At 38.5% G+C, this 24,164-nt stretch overlaps 1 protein-coding gene across 1 annotated transcript in view; it reads right to left on the bottom strand.

Annotated features, from left to right (window-relative positions):
• LOC121387666 (mitogen-activated protein kinase kinase kinase 13-like) overlaps positions 1 to 15,464 on the bottom strand; it is a 103,141-nt gene extending 87,677 nt beyond the window's left edge. Inside the window, exon 1 of the mRNA XM_041518853.1 lies at positions 15,344 to 15,464. The gene's annotated coding sequence lies outside the window, so the exon portion shown is untranslated. The remainder of the gene's footprint in view (positions 1 to 15,343) is intronic.
• Between the last annotated feature and the right edge of the window lie 8,700 nt (positions 15,465 to 24,164).

Raw genomic sequence — 24,164 nt, forward strand, 5'->3', positions numbered from 1 at the left:
TGAATTTTCAGAATTTCATACATAAATAATTAACAATGTTAATGGAAACTAAAGACATTAACCCACTATTGGCACATGCTATTTTTAATATAAAAATAAATTGCTATTAAAATCTTAGTTCAGGTTGCCTATATATAATACCATATTTAAGAGCAGTTGTATATGGCAAGTCAAATACCATGTAAAAAGAAATTATTGAAATCTTTACAGTATGAATTATAGGCCAAAACCAACTTTTCTTCAGTGCTAACTTTGATTCAAACTCCATTCAGAGCCATGTACAGAGATTATTGTCAAGGTCAAGGTCATTGTGAACTTGCATGATCGAGTGATGGCCAATTAATCAACCAGTATAGTTTAATTAAATAAAATGACAAAATCATAATATTTTTTATTATGCACTGAATATGTGCATACTACCAAATCAAATCCCATAGACGACAATAGTAACATATGCGGCTAAAACTCCTACCTGCAACGTATCAACCGACATAAACGCCACGGATATAAATACTACCACCTCTTACACTTAAAGTGAATCAGAAAAAAATGGGGGTCAAGCTGCTCGTTTCTGAGATAACGGGTAGGGTCTATGACTACCCTAGTTTCGCACAAAATTTTAGTACATTTTTTTACAGGTACCCCATACATGTTTCAAGCACAAGGCTACTTGACACATTGGTACTAGATGAAATAAAATTGCACATTTATTTTACCCAGATGAAACTATTATTTTTTACAACCAACACACTCACATTTATAACCAACCACAGGACTTGTGGTGTTCACTTCTCTATCAAAAGTTCGGTGCACCTCGAACTTTGACCCAGCCGGAAGTTATTTGGTATAGTACTACCTAAATAATGTGCAATTTAATCACCCTATATGGTAAACAAGCATTCTGAGAGTACTACATGTCCCTTACCGGGCCCAACAAATTTTCTTATCTCCTAAATTCAACGGCCATAACTGTGAAAAATGGGTAAATCGCCACGAAAGCCACGCTTGATCGGTAACAGTACACAATAAAACTATACACAAAATTTTAGCTCAATATCTCAAGGCATTGTGAAAAAACCATCTGGACGACTATATGTGGGACAGACAGACAAGATGGAGATGAAACCCATGGCCCCCTCTGGTGGGACCGCAACCATTAGTAGTTCAAATATAAATATGTATCTTTTTTTTTTTCTTTTTTTACCGGCCTCGGTGGCGTTGTGGTTAGGCCATCGGTCTACAGGCTGGTAGGTACTGGGTTCGGATTTTTAATCCAGATACCGACTCCAAACCCTGAGTGAGTGCTCTGCAAGGCTCAATGGGTAGGTGTAAACCACTTGCACTGACCAGTGATCCATAACTGGTTCAACAAAGGCCATGGTTTGTGCTATCCTGCCTGTGGGAAGCGCAAATAAAAGATCCTGTGCTGCTAATCGGAAAGAGTAGCCCATGTAGTGGGGACAGCAGGTTTCCTCTGAAAATCTGTGTGGTCCTTAACCATATGTCTGACGCCATATAACCGTAAATAAAATGTGTTGAGTGCGTCGTTAAATAAAACATTTCTTTCTTTTTTCATTTATTTTTCTATAAGGGGCGGTATGTAGCCCAGTGGTAAAGCGCTCTCTTGATGCATGGTCGGCTTGGGATCGATCCCTGTCGGTGGGCCCATTGGGCTATTACTCGTTCCAGCCAGTGCACCACAACTGGTATATCAAAGGCTGTGGTATGTGCTATCCTGCCTGTGGGATGGTGCATATAAAAAATCCCTTGCTACTAATTGAAAAATGTAACGGGTTTTCTCTCTATGTCTATGTGTCAGAATTACCAAATGTTTGACATCCAGTAGCCAATGATTAATAAATCAATGTGCTCTAGTGGTGTCATTAAACAAAACAAACATACTTTTTTTTGTCTTTCTATTAATTAAGTCAAAGTTTGAATAGTAATCAAACATTAAATATATAATGAACAAAATATTTTAAAAAAAAAAAAAAAAACTGTCCCCATATTTGGATACATCAGCCTTACTGGTCAGACAGGAAAGTGAGAAATATTATTAACCATGGTAACCTTTAACAAAACACTTCAGTTGTCAGATGCTGGCCCAACACAACAGGTGTTTTCTGTGGTAAATCACTCCCTTGGGTATTTCATCAGCTCATGTCCCAGAACAATGATCTATTGTAAGTGCTGTAGTCATTGCTATTTTTAGAACACAGGGATTTTTCTGTGAAACGTTTTGCATGATGACAGGTTTTAACATGTACTGGATGTAGAGAACATTTTGGTTTTAGTGTGTGACATTTTTATTTTGTTAATCTATTAATCATTTTGCAAGAGAAAAAGATTGTTTTAGGAGAATAGCATTTTCATCCCATTTTGTCCATCTGTCCATCCATGAAGTAATGCACAAATCTAAGCAACTATCCATCCATCTTTCCGTCTGTTCATCCATCCATTCATTCACCCACCACCCATCCATCAACTCAAACCCATCCATCCATCCATCTACTTGCTCATCCATCCATCCATCCATCCACCTGTTCATTCATCCATCCATCGATCTGTCTTTCTGTCTGTCTGTCCGTCAGTCCGTCCGTCCATCCATCCATCCATTCACCCATCCATCCATCCATCCATCAACTCAAACCCATCCATCCATCCATCCATCTATCAACTCAAACCCATCCATCCATCCATTAACTCAAACCCATCCATCCATCCATCCATCCATCCATTAACTCAAACCCATCCATCCATCCATTAACTCAAACCCATCCATCCATCAACTCAAACCCATCCATCCATCCATCCATCCATTAACTCAAACCCATCCATCCATCCATTAAATCAAACCCATCCATCCATCCACCTGTTCATCCATCCATCCACCCATCACTCATTAATCCATCCATCAATCCACCCATTCATTCATCCATACATCTGTTCACCTACCAACCCACTCAACCATCCACCCAAAATCATGTCCACCACCCATCTATCCAACCCAACCACCCACTCAAAACCCAACCATCACTCACCCAAGTACCCACCAACGAATCATGCATAAATTCATTCAATCATTCATCCATCCATCCATCCACCCATCCACCCATTCACCCACCCATTCATCCATCCCTCCCTCCCCTAGTTCCCTCCCTCCCTTACTCCTCTCCCTCCTTCCATCCATCCATCTACCTGCCTGGGGTGATTATTATAAATGTTGTAAACAGACAGCAGTTAGTCACAGAAAGTTAAAAATACCGAACTACTGATATATTGAGATTCACCTGAGTCAGTAAGTTTGATGAGTCAGATATCGGACAGTGCTACGCTGAGAGGCGACCAGAGAGTAAAAGTGACCTTGAGACCAATTCCGACACACACCGGCCTGTTGATTTGTGATGACATCACCATGTGTAGATGTGCTTCTTTGCACTCACTCTGTGTTTAAAGAGACAGTCCCTGATTTCCTGCTGACAACAGCTAATAATGAACACCCATTATTCTCAACACTGCAACTTGTTAATTTCTATTTAAAAGAGTGTGTTTTGTTTAATGACACCACTAGAGTACATTGATTTATTAATCATCTGCTATTGGATGTAAGACATTTGTTAAGTTTGACATATAGTCTTAGAGAGGAAACACGCTACATTTTTTTTACCTGACCAATACATTTTCCATGCTAGAAAACACCACTAGAGCACACTGATTTATTATCAGCCTTTAGTATGAAGGGATCTTTTATATGCACTATCCCACAGACAGGATAGTACATACCATGACCTTTGATATACCAGTCGTGGTGCACTAGCTTGGGGGGGGGGGGGTGAGATGTAGTCCAGTGGTAAAGTGCTCGCTTGATGCGAGGTCGGTCTGGGATCGATCCCTGTCAGTGGGCTCATTGGGTATTTCTCGCTCCAGACTGATGGATGGTGTATATAAAAGATCCCTTGCTGCTAATTGAAAAGAGTAGCCCATGAAGTGGCGACAGTGGATTTCCTCTCTATATTTGTGTGGTCCTTAACCATATGTCTGTCTCCATATGACCGTAAATAACATGTGTTGAGTGTGTCATTAAATAAAACATTTCCTTCTTCTTCTTTGCACTTTCTCCGTGTTTAAAGAGACAGTACCCGATTTCCTGCTAATATTTAACACCCATTATTCTCAAGACTTCTCAAAACTTGTTAATCTATATTGAAAAAAGATTGTTTTGTTTAATGACACCACTAGAGCACATTGATTTATTAATTATCGGCTATTGGATGTCAAACATTTGGTAATTTTTACATATAGTCTTAGAGAGGAAACCCGCTACATTTGTTTTACCTGACCAATACATTTTCCATGATAGAAAAAGTTAAAGTTTGTTTTGTTTAACAACACCACTAGAGCACATTGATTTATTAATCCTCAGCTATTGATGTCAAACATTTGGTAATTTGACATATAGTCTTAGAGAGGAAACCAGCTATATTTTTCCTTTAGTATGAAGGGATCTTTTATATACACCATCCCACAGACAGGACAGTACATACCACAACCTTTGATATACCAGTCATGGTACACTGGCTGGGATGAGAAGTAGCCCAATGGGCCCACCGACGGGTATCGATTGTATGTTTATCAAATGTTGGTGTATTTAGTCAAATGAAAGTTAAAAAGTTCAAGTTTGTTTTGTTTAACGACACCATCAGAGAAGATTGATTTATTAATGAGCAGCTACTGTATGTTAAACATTTGGTAATTTGACATATAGTCTTTAGAGAGGAAACCTGCTACATTTTACCATTAGTATAGTGGGTTTCAGTTGACTGCGGAAGGCTAAACAATGATCCACTGTCAATTATGCAGTATTGATATTCTTTACTGATAATGGATTTTTCTTAAAGAGACAGACCCTAGTTTCAACCCGCGGAAATTAACACTAAGTTTAGTTAATCTACAAACCTATAACACATTTGGATAAAGTTACAATAGAGTGAAACATGAGTCTGTGACTTTGAAATGGTGAAATACCCTCTAAAATAGATTAAAACTGGACTCCATAGCTGTTACTTCTCAGACGCACGTGCGTTTTTAAAAATATGAGAAATGCATTTTGTGATATTAAAAACACTAGGATGACCAAAAACACTTCAAATGTACGGAAATTGATAATCTAAACAATACAATCTAAGTAAAGTATGATTTCAATTATTAAAAACGGTTATAATAGTAAAAAAAAATATGCCGTAGTGTTTAAAAACTGGGGTATGTCCCTGTAAACAATGGACCATTGGTTAGGTGTAGTGTGTCACTACTTTTGCTTTCAAAACATTGACACACACACATTACATAGTATATAATATTTGTCAGGAAAGATGAGCATTTACTAACTGTGTTACTTTCAATAAATAAAACATTTATTATTATTATTATTATAAACGTTCCAAACATTATTCAAAAACAAGGATGACATATGTGTGCTGTTATTCTAGATAAACAGCTGGTGTGAAAAAAGGCATGAAAATATGCCACTATATTCAAGAGAAAATCATAGGAACTAGGTCAGTATTCAAGGGAGTGAACTCATGGTCCTTTTTATTTTTAACCAAAAAACAATTATAATGCAGGATTTTCAATAATTAAAATAAGATAAATATGAAATAGCCTTAAATGGAAATGAACAATCTCCTGTTATTGGACGACAACTTTTAAAAAAACATTTTTGATCTGGTTTTAACTAGAGCACATTGATTTATTAATCAGCTATTGAATGTAAAAGATTTGGTCATTTTGACACATAAGTCTTAGAGAGAAAACCCGTTACATTTTTCCATTAGTAGCAAGGAATAGACAGGATAGTACATGCCACGACCTTTGTTATATACCAGTCATGGTGCACTGGCTGGAGCGAGATATAGCCCAATGGACCCACTGACAGGGATTGATCCCAGACCAACCATGCATCAAGCGAGTAGTTTATTATAAAGTAACTTTATTATAAAAGTACTTTATTATAAAAATTAACCTTTAAAAAAAACAAATTATGATAAATTCCATTTAATAATGATGAACATATTGCACAGACAGATGAAAATGAATATGATCGATAACCAATAAAATGTTAATTCATTACAAACTCTTTGATAATCTGAACGCTAACTTTGTGTGTTTGGTAAGCTCATCTCCTGGCAGTGATACCCATTAGTGGTATTGGCTGACGATTTCCCATAGATTGTAGCATGGACGGTACGTGCCGTGGGAAATGATAGCCTGTTGAAACACGTGATCAGGAAAAACCGTGTCGTGTCTAGACATCAGGAACCAGAATCTTCGGAAACAACAGAACAAGTTGGTACAGTGGTTTGAGTACTCGCCTAAAGATGATGGGTTGTAAACACGTGATCAGGAAAAACTTGTGTCGTGTATAGACATCAGGAACAAGGATCTTCGGAAACAACAGAACAAGTCAGTACAGTGGTTTGAGTACTCGCCTAAAGATGCGATGGGTTGTAAACACATGATCGGGAAACATTTGTGTCGTGTATAGACACCAACTACAAGAATCTTCGAAAACAACAGTACAAGTCGGTACAGTGGTTAGAGTGGTCACCTAAAGGTGCAATGGGTTGTAAACACGTAATAGGGAAAAACTTGTGTCATGTATAGACATCAACAACAAGAATCTTCAGAAACAACAGAACAAGTGGTTTGAATTCTCACCTAAAGATGTGATGGGTTTTAAAGGGACATTCCTGAGTTTTCTGCCATTTTTAAGATGTTATCGACTAACAGAGACTTTTTAACGACTGTAATTACATATCGAATATATTTTTCAGCATAAAATATTAGTGGCTGTATATTAAATGTATTTCAGATCATTCTAAAATTTGTACTGAGTTAAATTTCATTTATTTCCTAAAATATACTTTTTTCGTACGTACAAAATTATTGGAAAACAAAATCCGGGACTTCTTACAAAATTTAAGACAACCAGAAACACATTAAATATACAGACACTGATATTCTAAACAAGAAAATATATTTAATACGTAAGTTTAATAGTAGAAATATTGTATTAGTCGGAAACATCTTACAATGCAGCAAATTCGGGAATGTCCCTTTAAGGTCAATAAATTTACCTCTGTGGACTCTTTGAATTGTGGTTGTTGGTTTTTTTGCTTATACATATATTTTGTTTTGCTTTGTTTATGTTTTGTTTTGCATTGCTGACCGGTAGGGGTGTGACGTAGTCCAGTGCTAAAGTGCTCGCTTGATGCACGGTTGGTTTGGGATCAATCCCCAGTGGGCTATTTGCTGTTCCAGCCAGTGCACCACAACTGGCATATCAAAGGCTCTGGTATGTGCTATCCTGCCTGTGGGATGGTGCATATAAAAGATCTTTTATACACACCATCCCACAGAAAGAATAGGACATACCAGAGCCTTTGATAGACCAGTCGTGGTGCACTGGTTGGAATGAGAGATAGCCCAATGGGCACACCAGCAAGGATCGATCCCAAACTGATTGCACATCAAGTGAGTGCTTTACCACTGGGCTACGTCCTGCCCCCTCAACTGAAAGAGTATCTCTTTAACACACACACACACACACACACACACACACACACACACACACATACACACATACATACATTAATAGTATATAATATTTGTCAGGAAAGATGAGCATTTGCTAACTGTGTTACTTTCAATAAATAAAACATTATTATTATTATTATTATTATTATTACCCTCCACATTTCACATACATCATCTAAGTGATATCAAGCATCTGTACAACCCTATTTACCATATATATAACATATACCAGTAACATATAGCATGCATTAAATAACAAACGTTTAAAAGTTAAAAAGTATTTTACATACCCTGGTCCCATTAAATCAGTCATGATACAAACACCCTATCCACACAGGTAAATTATGGGGCAGTAATTGAGAAACAATGGCACAACTTCAGTAAACTGTGTGTCAGTCAGCCATTGTGGCTAGTAGACATGTATGTATATACCGCAACAGGTGTTGCATGTCCTACATCACAGGAGGACTGCTTACCATGTTTATATCACGCTAACAGTGCAGATACACTGGGGCTTTTAAAGGGACCATGCCAAGTTTTCTGACCAGCCTCAGTGGTGAAAGGAAGGAATGAAATGGTTTATTTAATGACGCACTCAAAACATTTTATTTACGGTTATATGGCGTCAGACATATGGTTAAGGACCACACAGATATTGAGAGAAGAAACCCGCTGTCGCCACTTCATGAACTACTCTTTTCGATTAGCAGCAAGGGATCTTTTATATGCATCATCCCACATACAGGATAGTACATACCACAGCCTTTGTTAAACCAGTTGCGAAATACTGACTGGAATGAGAAATAGCCCAATGGGCCCACCAATTGGGCCTAGATCCTAGACCGACCACGCATCAAGCGAATGCTGTATCACTGTGCTACATCACACCCCTATAAAATAACAGTCCCACATCAATCCCGGGGGGTTTTCCCATTCCATCTCACCCACTTCTTCATCTCTTGAACAGACCCTAATCCAGAAAGAACTTACAATGCATCCACATATCTATTATGTATTGCTTATATAAATATAAAACAGCAATCCCACATCCTCCCTGAGTGTCTCATACTCCAACTCACCCACCCATCTCACCCCCTAAATCATCTTTTGAACAGCCCCTTACCCAGAAAACATGTACAATACATCCTCATAATTAATTTAATTTATTGCTAATAGAAATTTAAAATAACAATCAGACATGTCACATCCTCCCCTTGAGTGTCTCCCACCCCAACTCACCCCCTTCTTCATCTCTTAACAGTCCCTAATCCAGAAAGCAATTACTATACATCCACAAAATTAATTTTATTTACTGCTAATATAAATATAAAATAACTATTTTGAATCCACCCCTGAATATCTCACCCATCCCATCTCACCCACCCCATCTCACCACCTTTCATCATCTTTTGAACAGCCCCTAATCCAGAGAACAACTACTATACATCCATATAATTAATTTAATTTATTGCTAATTAAAATATAAAACAACAATCAGACATCCTCCCCTTGAGTGTCACCCACTCCAACTTACCCACCCCATCTCACCCCCTTCTTCATCTCTTAACAGCCCCTTACCCAAAAAGCGAACTCGACAACATCCACAAACATATTTAATTTATTGCTGATAAAAACATAAAACAACATTCTTGCATCCATCCGAGTATCTTCCACACACCCACCCCCCTCCAATCATCTTTGGAATAGCCCCTAACCCAGAAAGCGAACACACCGATGCTGTGTTTCTGATGCTGCGTTCATATACACCGTGTGATCGGGACAAACACTAATCAATATCCTGTGAACTAGGTGGGGTCCGCTCGCCATTTGTTGCATAAAGAAAACAAATGGCTCAATACTGATCACTGTCGTCACAGGAAAGCTGACGTCCTGATTGGACGAAAACGTATGAGACCATGTCTTATAGGAAGCAAAAATAGCCGAGTGTGTGCGCAGTCGATAGCAGAATGAAAATATATCAGCATATCGGATTTACGAACAAGCTAATTGGGATGGCAAAATGCAAGGTCCCATTACACTTGTGATCGGTGAACCTGAAAATAGCACGAATTGTGCATAGTCAATAGCGTGATGAAAATGTTGCTAGCACTGTAGTAGAGTTGGGTTTTTTTATGTCCAATGTATTGAGTATAAATAGTGTTTGGGTACAAATAGGGTCATGATGGAGTTGACCATATTGAAGAGATGGGGAAATATGTCGCTAGCAGTTTTTATGTCCAGTATGAATAGAGTCTGGGTATATATTCTGATAGTCGTGTTGGAGTTGACCATATGGAAGAGACGGGGAAATATGTTGCTAACAGTTTTTATACCCAGTATGAATAGAGTATGTGTATATATTCTGACAGTCGTGTTGGAGTTGACCATATGGGAGAGATGGGGAAATATGTCGCTAGCAGTTTTTATACCCAGTGTCATAAGTATTAATAGAGACTGGCTAAAATGTTTTGTCATTTCGCTGAAATATTTTATTAAATGGTTGAAATGTTTTATTAAATGGCTGAAATATTTTATTAAATGGTTGAATTGTTTTATGAAATGGCTGAATGTTTTGTCATTGTTGAAATGTTCTGTCAAATGGCTGAAATGTGTAATGAAATGGCTGAAATGTTTTGTCAAATGGCTGAAATGTTTAACCAAATGATTAAAATGTTTTGTCAGTTGGTGAAATGTTTTGACAAATGATTGAAATGTTTAATGAAAAGGCTGATATATTTTGTCAAATGACTAAAAGAAAGAGAGAGACTGAGAAAAGTAAGAGTGAGAGAGTAAAAGAGACAGAGCAACAGCGAGAAAGAGATAGAGATACAGAGACAGAGGGACACACACAGAGAGAGAGAGAGAGAGAGAGAGAGAGAGAGAGAGAGAGAGAGAGAGAGAGAGAGAGAGAGAGAGAGAGAGAGAGAGAGAGAGAGAGAGAGAGAGAGAGAGAGAGAGAGAGAGAGAGAGAGAGAGAGAGAGAGAGAGAGAGACACACAGAGAGTTTACTGCTGATATATACTAGTGAACTAATTTGTTTGACAAGCAGAGAAAACACACAACACAGGCTACTACATATGTATAATGAGCCCAACAGCCGTCAAGTGAGACCTGCCACGTACCACCTATAAAACAGTATGATCTTTTAAAACATACAACCAGCCCGTGCTTTAATGATTATACCACTGTTGAATTGTATTCAGAGCAAAAATCTATTCATTTCATCATAAAGATAGAAAAACAAACCTTGAAGCCCAGTCTTCATAGCTAATTTGTACTGGGTACTGAAAAGAATGTTTGCACAGTCAGAAAGTTAGAAAGAAAATCTGAAAGAAATGTCTCTTGAACAACAGCTGGACTTACTGATAAGTTAAAAAAAAAGTTAAAGATTGTTTTGTTTAATGACACCACTAGAGAACATTGATTTATTAATCATCGGCTGTTGGATAAATAAAATATTTGGTAATTTGTGATTTGTGGCCCTCAATTCTGACATCTAGTCTTAAGATTAAATTTGCTACATTTTTCCATTACAGCAAGGTATCTTCTATATGCACTTTCTCACAGACAGGATAACACATACCATGGCCTCTGATATAGCAGTTGTAGTGCACTGGCTGGAATGAAAAATAGCCCAATGGGCCCACCGACGGAGGTCAATTGCAGACCAACCATGCATCAAGTGAGCGTTTACCACTGGGCTACTTCCAATGCACCAGATGTATTGGACTATAGTGACAACAGCATTGTAATTATTTATTATCAAATCAAGCAAGCATTCTAAGAGAACTGCTAAAGCAATACATGTCCCATTCCGGGCCAAAAGACTTTTCTTATCTCCCAAGTTCAAAGGCCATAACACTGTGAAAAATGGGTAAATCAGCACGAAAGTCAAACTTTATCAGTCACAATTTCTGCTCAGTATCTTGAAACATTGTGAAAAACAGTCTGGAAAACATATTTTCGTATCTCCTAAGTTCAAGGGCCATAACTAAAAAACATTGTATATCGCCAAACTTGATCTGTAACAGTACACGATAAAGCTATACACCAAATTTCAGCTCAATATCAATATCTCAAGGCATAGTGAAAAACACATCAGAAAAACTATTTGTGGGACAGATGAACAAACAGACAGACAGACAGACAGACAGACAGACAGATAGAAAGAAAGACAGACAGACAGACAGCTAGACAGAAGGATGGAGATGAAACCTATGAACAGTAATTAAAAGTTAATAACATATATTAATTTATGTAGTCTTAGAGAAAACTTGCTACATCTTTAGAAATTAGAAACACATTATTTCGTTTGGGTATTATTTGTTACAGTAAGTTAAAAGTTTGGTTTGTTTAACAACAACACTAGAGCACGTTGATTTGATTAATCATTGGCTAGTGGATGTGAAACATTTGATAAATCTAACATATAGTCTTAGAGAAAACGCTATATATTTCCAGTAGCAGGAAAGGATCTTTTATATGTATTTTCTTACAGACAGGACAGCACATACCACAACCTTTGGTTTACTAGTTAAGTGGCACTGGTTGGAACGGTTGAAAAAACACAGTCAGAGAATGTGTCCACTGAGGAGGTTTGATCCTACAACCCAAACACCCCAGGCAAGCGCTCTACCGACTGAGCTAGATCTCACCCAACAGTTATCGGAAGGAAATGTTTTATTTAACAACGCACTCAACACATTTTATTTACAGGTATATGGCATCAGACATATGGGTAAGGACCACACAGATAGAGAGGAAACCCGCTGTCGCCACTTCATGGGCTACTCTTTTTGATTAGCAGCAAGGGATCTTTTATATGCACCATCCCACAGACAGGAGAGTACATACCACAGCCTTTGGTACACCAGTTGTGGAGCACTTGCTGGAACGAGAAATAGCCCAATGGGCCCACCAACAGGATCGACCCTAGACCGACCACCCATCAAGCGAACGCTTTACTACTGGACTACGTCCCACCCCTCAACAGTTATCCGAGTCAGGGTCATACCTGGGACTCGAACTAAAGAATTTGTCACACATGGCATTTAAAACAAAAAAAATGCTGTCAATGAATTGGCCCACCGATGACAAATCTTAGCCTGACTGCGCCAATTTCTTAAACAGTGACTTTTGCAGCAAATAATAATATTAGACCCGAGTACCCGACACTTACACTAGATGATAATGAGACTGAAGCAAAAAGTAAAATAGCATCATGCATCTGAATTCAAGCGCTGAACATGAATGCAAAATCATTCCATTGTATTGCATTTAGAAAGCGGTTGATATGTTCAGTATTGTGACGGACGGACGGACAGATTAAAAAGAGAAACTAGCATGTGATAATGTGATTATTGTTGATTAGTTACTGCTAAAATTAATGCTCTACTTTGTCTCACTTGTACGGGTACTCAAGTCCTTTTAATGGACTCGAGTCTTGCTAAATTCAACCCGTACCCGAGTACTCGTGGAGACCTAGTATATATATTTCAAACGTACAAATGTTTAATGCTGAAAGATAATGTACACCAGATATATTAATTTTGCCGTCTTCGAGGAGTTTTACAGACAGCAGTAATTTTTATCCAGTGGCACAAAAGTGTCGTCGGTGATGCTTCTGATCAATGGCAATTTATATCTCAATGATGGCAATTACCGTTTATGACATCGTTAAGTTTGAGTCCTGCATACCAAACCTAAAATAATTGGGGGGGGGGGGATAATAATAATCAGGCAGGGCTTCTAGATTATGGTAGCCCCAGTTCCATGGCTAGTAATATCAAATCTTGGGCTAGTAAATAACTAATATTATCATGCCCAATGGCTAATGAAAAAAAGTTGTCAAATTCCGTATTTAAGTCTGTTTTGTAAATATGAATATCCTGCCACCACCCCCAATCTTATTGTTTTTAATCTCTATCTCCCTCTTTTGAGAACATCCGAATATTACTATTAGTAAGTTTTATTAAGTAAAACTAGGGCTAGTGAATTTGTAAACGTGGCTAGTAAATTTTAAAAATAACTGATCCCTTGGCTAATGAATTTTGTAGAAATTCTAGAAGCCCTGAACAGGGTATTGCAATATAGAAGTATTTTTTCATTAGATACAGTCCTAGCTACCGATTTTTGAAGCTATCTTAGAGCTACGATATTATAAAACAGTTGTGGGCTATGACATCACTATGGCCTGTGTCATACCGACATCATAGCTTACGACGGTTTTACGATATCATAGCACAAAGATAGTTTTTAAAATAATGGTCTCAGGACTCAAACAGGTACGCTAAGTCTGTTAATTTCCTCAGCACTAATTTAATGGGGTGGGATCTAGCTCAGTCGGTAGAGCGCTCGTCTGATGTCCTTTGGTCACAGGATCAAACCTCTCTGGTGGACCCATTCTCTGATCCCATTCCCGTCCCAATCAGTGCCTCATACCTGGTATATTAATGTCTGTGGTATGTGCTGTCCTGTTTGTGAAAAAGTGCATATATAAAAGATCTCTTGCTGCTAATGGAAAAATTTAATGGCTGTCCTCTGGAGACTGCCAGAATTACCAAATGTTTGACATCAATAACTGATGGGGGGGACGTAGCCCAGTGGTAAAGCGCTCGCATGATACGCAGTCGGTCTGGGATCGATCTCCGTCAGTGGCCCCATTGGGCTATTTCTCGCTCCAGCCAGTGTACCACGACTGGTATATTAAAAGATGTGGTATGCGTTAACCTGTCTGTGGGATGGTGCATATAAAAAATACCTTGCTGCTAATCAAAAAGAGTAGCCCATGAAGTGGCAACAGCGGGTTTCCTCTCTCAATATCTGTGTGGTTCTTAACCATATGTCTGATGCCATATAACCATAAATAAAATGTGTGGAGTGCGTCGTTAAATAAAACGTTTCCTTCCTTCCAATAACTGATGATTAATTAATCAATGTGCTCTAGTGGTGTCGCTAAATGAAACAAACTTTAACTTTAAACTTTCCTCAGAACTGTGTGTGATTAATTGGGGCAGAATCTAACATAGTAGATAAAGCACTCACGTGAGTTGCTTTGATTGTAGGTTCAAACCCATCCTCTGATTGTTGGTTTTCTCCGTCCCAACCAGTGCCCCACGACTGGTATACAGGGCCTTAGCTAGGGGGGGGGGGGGGGGGGGCAAGGGGGAAGTTACCCCCCATAAAACAAATCTGGAAAGTATTATAGAAACTTAAAGAAAATTCTCTTCTTAACTGTTAAAGGAGTTTTAGACTATTAACTACTCAGTTGCCCCCACAATAAAAAAAATCCTAGCTACGGCCCTGGTATATCCAAGGCCATGGTATGTGCTGTCCTGTCTGTAGGAAAGTTCATATATAAAAGATCTCTTGTTGCTAATGGAAAAAATGTTGGGGTTTCCAATAGCCGATGATTGATAAATTAATCAATGTGCTCTAGTGGTGCCGTTAAACAAAACAAACTTTAACTTATAGTAAACCATTGCAGTCAGTGGCGTTGGCAGGATTTTGTATTGGGGACCACCTGTGTAGTGGGATATGACACAGGAACCTTTTTAATGTTATTAATAAGCGAAAAGGTAAAAATTTCCCCTAGACCCTAGATTCAAACATGTAAAGTGAGTTCTGTCAGTTTCATTATCATCAGCACTTCGTGTTATTTACCATCGAAGACCTGACGCCGTGACACTGACAGTTCCGTTAAATTAGTGGATCGTGTACTTCCGTAAATAAATTGTTGTTGTCAACTCACCGAATGATTCACGGATACCTCAGACGAACAATATGAGTCACTGTTGTGAAGATGTTCAAGAGTACATAACCTGTGACAATACTCGGCACGGCACAGTCAAAATGGTCACCTCAAAGAATCCCATTTACTCCAAACCAAAGTGACGTGTCTTGTTATTTTTAGACACTCGACGTAAACAGGAAATCCGAACGCTTCGCCAGTTTCCGTAACAAACGCCCTTTTTCCGTTCGGAAACCCTCGTTTGCTGTCTTGCTTTCGTTTTGTTGCACCAGCATAATGTAGTGATTTTGCATACATGTCCCCTTGCCCAATAGCGTCGTGTGTGTGTGTGTGTGTGTGTGTGTGTGTGTGTGTGTGTGTGTGTGTGTGTGTGTGTGCGTGTACGTGTGTGTGTGTGTGTGTGTGTGTTTGTAGGAGGTGGGTATGGTGGGGGGGGGGGGGGGGTCGACTTTGAATCAGACAGAACTCGTTCGTTGCTCCCCGAGAAAATGTTGAAATACTGACCCCTCTGAACAGCACTATCCTGGCGTGTTTTCTGCTGCTTTCGAAGATTTTTTTTTTTTTTATCATGCTTTTTGGTTTCGTTAATAACATTTATTTCATTCATCCCCACCCCCACCCCCACCCCCACCCCCACCCCCACCCGAAATAAACTGCAGACATCGTAACCTTTTAGGGTGAATCCATTACAAACCAACAAATGTCCCACGCAGTTCGGTTTCAGATTCACTTGAAAGTTGTACCAAATATTCCGCAGTCATCTACATGAATAAATATTGTTAACCATGGTAGGTATTATAGTTAGCTCGTACACTGCCGCCAACATTTTTATCTCATGTTTCATGCTGTTATCCCAGCAAATAATGTACACACAAAAAAACTCTGACATTTTGTATGGGTACCAGGCCCGTAGCCAGCATGATTAGCGAAGAGGATCGAAATTTCATGTGGACGGATCTCATCAAACGCGAGCGCCGAAGGCGTGGAGCCGTAGACGTGTGTGTGTGTGTGTGTGTGTGTGTGTGTGTGTGTGTGCTTCCCAAGATTTTTATATATATAGAACCCCTTGCCAAACAATGTGATGACGCCGGTTACACTTGAGAATAATACACTAACATTTGTTGCGAAATATACGTTAACAAGTTGCATTAACTTGTGGTATGCATGTAAAATGGCCTGGTCACAGAGCCACGACAAAAAAACAAAAAAACGTTTGTTTTCAGTCGTACAAATACGTTTGTTTTCAGTCGTACAAATGTGTTTATAATAAATCTTACATGGCAAAAATGTCAACAAATTTAAGTCTACTGGAACACATTGACTACTAATCAGCGGTTGTTGGATGACAAACGCACAGTTATATCGACACTTGATCACAGATGAAATCCGCTGTCGCTACATGGCTACTCTTTCCAAATAACAGCAAGGAATATTTATGTGCACTTCCCACATCCCACAAACAGAATAGCTCTCACGACGTCCTCTGATGGACCAGTTACGAATCATGGGTTGGGACGGGAAATAACCAAACGGGCCCACTGAGGAGGATAGAAACTTCTGCAAATGGAACCTCAGAAGACTAGGGTCTCCACGAGTACTCGAGTACTCGGGCACGGGTCGAGTCTAGCAAGACTCGAGTCCGTTCACAAGACTCATTTTATATGTAAAATCCGATTTTTTCTTTCCATTAGAGTGGAACTCTCAATCCTGCGGTGTGTGTGTGTGTGGGGGGGGGGGATCGTCCGATCCCCCCCCCCCCCCCCCCCCCCGGCTACGGGCCTGGGCACTATCTTAGTCTATGAAGCTTATGTCTGATATACAGCAGTCTGGTAGTTTTCAGTCGTTATACTGAATGCTAAAACAACTGAAAAATCTTTAAAATTCCATTGTATCTTACAAGCAGTCATTTTTTAAAACAAAAAACACGGTCTTATATTCATTACGTGTACACCGGCCTCGGTGGCGTCGTGGTTAGGCCATCGGTCAACAACAGGCTGGTAGGTACTGGGTTCGGAAGCGCAACTAAAAGATCCCTTGCTGCTAATCGGAAAGAGTAGCCCATGACGTGGCGACAGCGGGTTTCCTCTCAAAATCTGTGTGGTCCTTAACCATATGTCTGACGTCATATAACCGTAAATAAAATGTGTTGAGGGCGTCGTTAAATAAAACATTTCTTTCTTTCTTTCATTACATGTACAATTTAAAAAAAATTCTCTGTCAAGTCCATTCCAACTACTTTATAAATGTTAAATATTACCACTATGATGATCAATTATAGAACAACATCCTTCTGATATATATATATATATATATTTTTTTTCTTTTAAAGTAGTTTTCAATGGGGAAAAAAAAGAAAGAAAAGGGTATATTGTTAAAATCCTGAAAATGGACTGTGTATAGTGTATGCGTACCCATAAGCGTACGAGACAGAGGGGCCGGAAGGGCATCTAACTCCCTTGTAATGGAGAAAATGATAAAATTCGGGCAAAAACGATAGAGATATTCGAGCAAAATAAGCTGGCCTGAAACCATTTCACCATGTATTTCCATCATTCTACCCACAGTATTTGTTGTAATCCAGGTAAAAGTGCTTAGTGATTCGTATGCAATCCTATATAGCTGTTTGGGAGTAATGCTAATATGAATAAATGTTATCCAGATTCGGGCATTTTCGTTTAATTTGGGCAAACATTTGCCTACCCCCGTTCAAAAATGGGAAGCTCGTACGCCTATACATGTACCAAATTTCATTATCCATATAGACGTCTTTCTTGAGAATTGTTTTTGTTTGTGCGTGATTTTAACACTCATTAAACAACTGGGGTGGACGTATCAAGAGAACAAAGTTAAGTGTATGTAATACTGAATATAAAACAGTGTTAAATAGCATCTCACAAAGGGCTGCTCGTAAGATAAAATGGAATTTAAAAAGTCTTTACTTGTCTCTAAGCATTCAGTGTAACTACTGAAAAGTACCAGTCTGTTATATATCAGACTTTCATAATCTTATAGTAGCCTACTCATACAAAATTTTATGTCTGCATATTATGTACATTATTCATGGGCGGATCCAGGAAATATTTTTAGGGGGGGGACCAAAAAAGAAGGGCACATTGAATCGTCAAAAGGGCACCTTACTACAAGTTTTGATATTTACAATTAATATGAATTCCTACAGTTCTACGTCATAATATACTAGCAATAATGAAGTAAATTGGCGTCACTCGCGTTAGAACCTCAATGGGGCCCCATTGAGACTCAACACAGACACATATCTGCAAGCTTGCGCATGTACACGAAAATCTTGATTTCATTTATCTACAATATAATTATTGTTTACTGAAAAAAAAAAAATTCTACAAACAAAAAGGGCACTTGGACATTTTGAGGGCACTTGAACAATTTTGGGGGGGGACGCGTCCCCCTGGTCCCCCCCCTTGGATCCGCCCATGTTATTTCTGAGCTAACGGAACTTGAAATATAGCATGAAAATTATGGTGGCCATTTTCGAGCTAACTTTAACACCTACTACTGTTAGCAAAATAACAATTTCTAAAACATTACTTTGAATATACTACCCAAATTTCGGATTTATTCATGTGGATGACTGAAGAATATTTGGTACAAATTCCACGTGAATCTGTGATCGAAGTGCGTGGGCGACCCTCAGTATGTGTTGATTTGTGATGGATTGACCCTTTAGCAGCGGTTTTAGCTTAGTTGGTAGCTCCACTTGAGATGCTTGCGTCGCAGGATCGAACCACCTTGGTGGATTAATTCAACTGAATGGTTTTTGTCTCGTTCTAACAAGTGCACCACAATTAGTCAAATGATGTGGTATGTGCTTTCTTGTCTGTGGGAAAGTGCATATAAAAGATCCCTTTCTGCATTAGGAAAAATGTAACGGTTTACTCTGATGACTACGTGTCAGAATTACGAAATGTTTGATATCCAATAGCCGATGATTAATTAATCAATGTGCTCTAGTGGTGTCGTTAAACAAAACAAACTTTTAACTTTTTACACGAATCACAACTAATATTGTGAGTAGAATGATGGAAATACACCAGCGCCAGTTTCTTACGGCTCTATCTAGCCATTAATGCTAGTGCCAGACTACCAACTGTCAGCAAAAAATTGGCCAACTTTCTGTGTTCACTTCTATGACAGTCCAGTGGCTAGTCTGAGCGCTCTTACAACTCGATTCTCGTTGTATAACCCATTAGTTATTAATCTACTTGCACCCATCGTAAGTCGGGAGTTGGAGAAATTACAATGCATCAAACGAGTTGACCAACTCTGTTGGCAGTTGGTAGTCTGTGCCTAGCATAACATGCCAGGGGCCTAGTTCACAAAGCTCTCTTAGGCTCTGCTAAACAACAAAGCATCCTCTTTGTAAGTCTTTTAGCATTGCACTGTGAGATCGGTCTTCTATAGAGATATGGGGCCTAATTCACAAAGCTCTCTTAGGCTCTGTTAGACAACAAAGCATCCTCTTTGTAAGTCTTTTAGCATTGCACTGCGAGATCTGTCTTCTATAGAGATATGGGGCCTAATTCACAAAGATCTCTTAGGCTCTGCTAGACAACAAAGCATCCTCTTTGTAAGTCTTTTAGCATTGCATTGTAAGATCACACAAAGTTGCGAGAGTTTAGTGAATCAGGGCCCAGGGACCAGGGGCCTAATTCACAAAGTTCTCTTAGGCTCTGTTAGACAACAAAGCATCCTCTTTGCAAGTCTTTTAGCATTGCACTGCGAGATCTGTCTTCTATAGAGATATGGGGCCTAATTCACAGAGCTCTCTTAGGCTCTGTTAGACAACAAAGCATCCTCTTTGTAAGTCTTTTAGCATTGCACTGCGAGATCTGTCTTCGAGATGCCTAATTCACAGAGCTCTCTTAGGCTTCTATAGTCTTTTAGATATGCGAGTGCTTCTAGAATTGGGGCCTAATTCACAGAGCTCTCTCTGCTAGACAACAAAGCATCCTCTTTGTAAGTCTTTTAGCATTGCACTGCGAGATCCGTCTTCTATAGAGATATGGTGCCTAATTCACTCTCTTAGGCTCTGCTAGACAACAAAGCATCCTCTTTGTAAGTCTTTTAGCATTGCACTGCGAGATCTGTCTTCTATAGAGATATGGGGCCTAATTCACAGAGCTCTCTTAGGCTCTGCTAGACAACAAAGCATCCTCTTTGCAAGTCTTTTAGCATTGCACTGCGAGATCTGTCTTCTATAGAGATATGGGGCCTAATTCACAGAGCTCTCTTAGGATCTGCTAGACAACAAAGCATCCTCTTTGCAAGTCTTTTAGCATTGCACTGCGAGATCGCAAAGTTGCGAGAGTTTAGTGAATTAGGCCCCAGGCTGTTGCCGACAAGTATGCCGTCTTTGCTGTTCAAATCATGTTTTTCTAATGGCTCAATCTAGCTGCTAAATAGTAAACTCGCCCGAGTGTTTGCCTTCTGCGATTTCAAAGATTTTTTTTTAAAGGTTCCACACCACCATTAATTCAATATGCAGTTCAATACAATTTCTGTCAGAATATATTCTGTGAAAAATACAACACTATCGAGAGGGTCATGTGACTACTCATTTTAGACAGGAAACTAGTTGTACTTAACACTACTCTGCTATAAGATGATATATATGTATTAAAGAATTAAGAAAGCTAAAAATAAAAAAATATACTTTAAAAAATAAAAAAACAGAAACAAAAAGATGGAGAATTGACAGGCATATAAAAGAAGGAAATGTTTAAACGACACACTCAACACATTTTATGTATGGTTATATGGTGTCAGACATAAGATTAAGGACCACACAGATATAGAAAGAGAAAACCCGCTGTCACCACTTCATGGGCTACTCTTTTCGATTAGCAGCAAAGGTTCTTTTATATGCACCATCCCACAGACAGGGTAGTACATACCACAGCCTTTGATGTACCAGTCGTGGTGCGCTGGCTCGAGCAAGAAATAGCCCAATGGGCCCACCAATGGGGATCGATCCCAAACCGACGGCTCATCAAGCGAGCACTTTGTCACTGGGCTACGATTCTCCCCTGGCATATTAAAAGACAATACTTTATTATTCAATAATCAGAACAACAATCAATGGTGAGTTTAATTTATTCTCATTTTCATACAAATACATAATTATAAATAAAACAAATTTTGTCACCAGTGTTTACCAATAATATCACTGACCATTCCAGAAGTGCTCACAAGAGGGTGAGGGAATTATTTATTTCCATTAGGACAGTTCACTGGACAAAACTCAACAGAATAAGGGAGGTAATTCAAGTGACTAGAAAAACCACAGCCAAATTTCCTGTAACAAAAACAATTTTGCAGGTTAGTCCTCTAATAAAGTATTTTTTAAATTAATAATAACACAGGTGACCATTATGCAATGAAACAATACAGTTTAATTGGCATTGTTAAAGGTACTTTTACACTTTTTATTTCTGTATTTATGATTGCCGGTTGTGGGTTGTGTAGTACATAGTAAACAAGAAAATGGTCAACAATGCAAGCAAAACTACTGTTATACTTTTGCTGGCAATGTAAACTAAAATACATTTTTGTTTATACATAGTTTACATACATACATATAAGCATTATTTTACCAAAACACAGTTTACAGTGTGAATACAAACAGCTCCCCAACATAACATATTTATATTTACACAAACACAATATTTACATACTTAAAATGCTATAAAAATACACAGCAATATTCAGTGCGAGTTTCAAATATAGGTTTTACATCACTTGTCAGGAAATGTGCTATATACTTGCTTGCAAGAACAAGACAGCACACACCACATCGATTGACAGATCAGTACTGAAGTAGTGGGTTACGTCAGTCTCCAATATGTGCTCTACAACTGGTATATTAAAAGCTAAAAGCTGACAACCAAAACTGGTAATATCCACTCATTACAAAAATGACAGAGTTAGCCATTTTGCTTTCCTTTTTTTTTTAAATTTAGTTAATTTAGTTAAAGGGACATATCCTATTTTTTAAACACTAAGGCATATTTTTGACTATTATAGCCATTTTTGATAACTGAAATCATACTTCACTTAGATTTTATGGTTTAGATTATCAATTTCTGTATATTTCATGTGTTTTTAATATCACAAAATGCATTTATCATATTTTTAAAAATGCATGTGCGTCTAAGAAGTAACAGTTATGGAGTCTAGTTTTAGTCTATTTTAGAGGGTATTTCACCATTTCGGTCACACTCACGTTTCATTCAATTGTAACTTTATCCAAATTTAGTGTTAATTTTCACGTGTTGAAACTAGGGTCTGTCCCTTTAAGAGGATATGCATATAATAGGACGAATGGAAAGCTATACAATTTGAATAAACTGAACAAAACATGGATTGTTTTTTTTTTAAATGATTACTTGAACCAGGGCAGAGTTCAGCCAGACCAAGCAGAAAAAAGCTTTGCTAGACTGGTTTATGCACGCAGGGCTTCTAGATTATGGTAGCCCCACTCCCATGGCTAGTGATATCCAATGTTGGACTAGTAAATACTGGTAACTACTATTGCCATGCCCAATGGCTAGTGAAATGTTTTTGGTCAAATGTTGCAGTTAGGTCTATTTTGTAACTTATATGAATATCCTGACCCCACCCCAACTCCCAATGTTGGTGCTTTTTAAACTCCATCTCCCTCTTTAGGTGACATATCGGATTATTACTATTATATTTATTTAGTAAAATTGTATTAACTATAAGTAAAGTAGGGCTAGTGAAGTTTTAATCATGGCTAGTAAAGTGTTTACATCCCATAGCTAGTGGATTTAATTTTCTTTATAGAAGCCCTGATGCGACAAGCGGTAAACCAAACTGTCATGTCGGAAACCCATTAAATAGTTTGCGAACGTTAGCTGGCTGAACTTTGGTCCAATCTCTGATATAATGGCACTTTCCACCCAGTCCAATGGACCGGCCCCAATATCACAATAGCCAATGAAATGGCTAAAATCTTCCAAGAAGTCCTGTTTACCCAGTCCTTGTCATGTGATAGCTACTTTAATGCTTCTCCTTCATAATAAAATAATGTTAAAATGTGTTATACTGAAAAAACCCCTCAACTTTGGACATAACCAGTTCTGTCTGCCCTCGGTATGTGCTGTTCTGTCCGCCCTCAGCATGTGCTGTCCCGTATCTAGAAATGTGCGTATAAATGGTCGACTTGCAGCTAATCAGGGCTAGCTTTGGCACTCGCCAAATTCGCCAACTTAAAAAAACAATTGGCAAATTTTATTTAGAAATGGTGAAATAATTTTATGTAACAATTGATATTTTGATACAAAATAACTGGGTTTTTGCAATCTTTGAAGTTTAAATAGATAATTTAGCAACATTTTCTGTTGACCCAGAGCTAGTCCTGGCTAATGGAGTAGCCTGAGCAGAAGCAGGGCAAGTTCAGTCAACCACTTGTCGCTAGTGTTCGCTAAACTGGTTTTTACGCTTCACAGTAAACCGAATGACCACTTCAGGAACCAGTCAAAATAGTTCGCACATGTTAGCAAAAAATGGATGGCTGAACTTTGGGCTATTTCATCCCCCATTACCACTTGACCTATTCTACAACTGCCATTGTAAAACCAATGTCTTCAGATGTGATAAAGGGACCTATTGAAGTTACATAATTGCCAATATTATTTATTAATTTTTGTTTCAAATGTATGTTATTTTATCTCCAAAAAATTTAAAATAATAAAATATGGCACCTACAACTACATGACATAATAGTGCACCTTTAACCAGATTTGTTTTCGGTATTTTGCGTGGG

This window comes from Gigantopelta aegis, chromosome 13 (genome assembly GCF_016097555.1).
Source record: "Gigantopelta aegis isolate Gae_Host chromosome 13, Gae_host_genome, whole genome shotgun sequence".
NCBI classification, from domain to species: domain Eukaryota; kingdom Metazoa; phylum Mollusca; class Gastropoda; order Neomphalida; family Peltospiridae; genus Gigantopelta; species Gigantopelta aegis.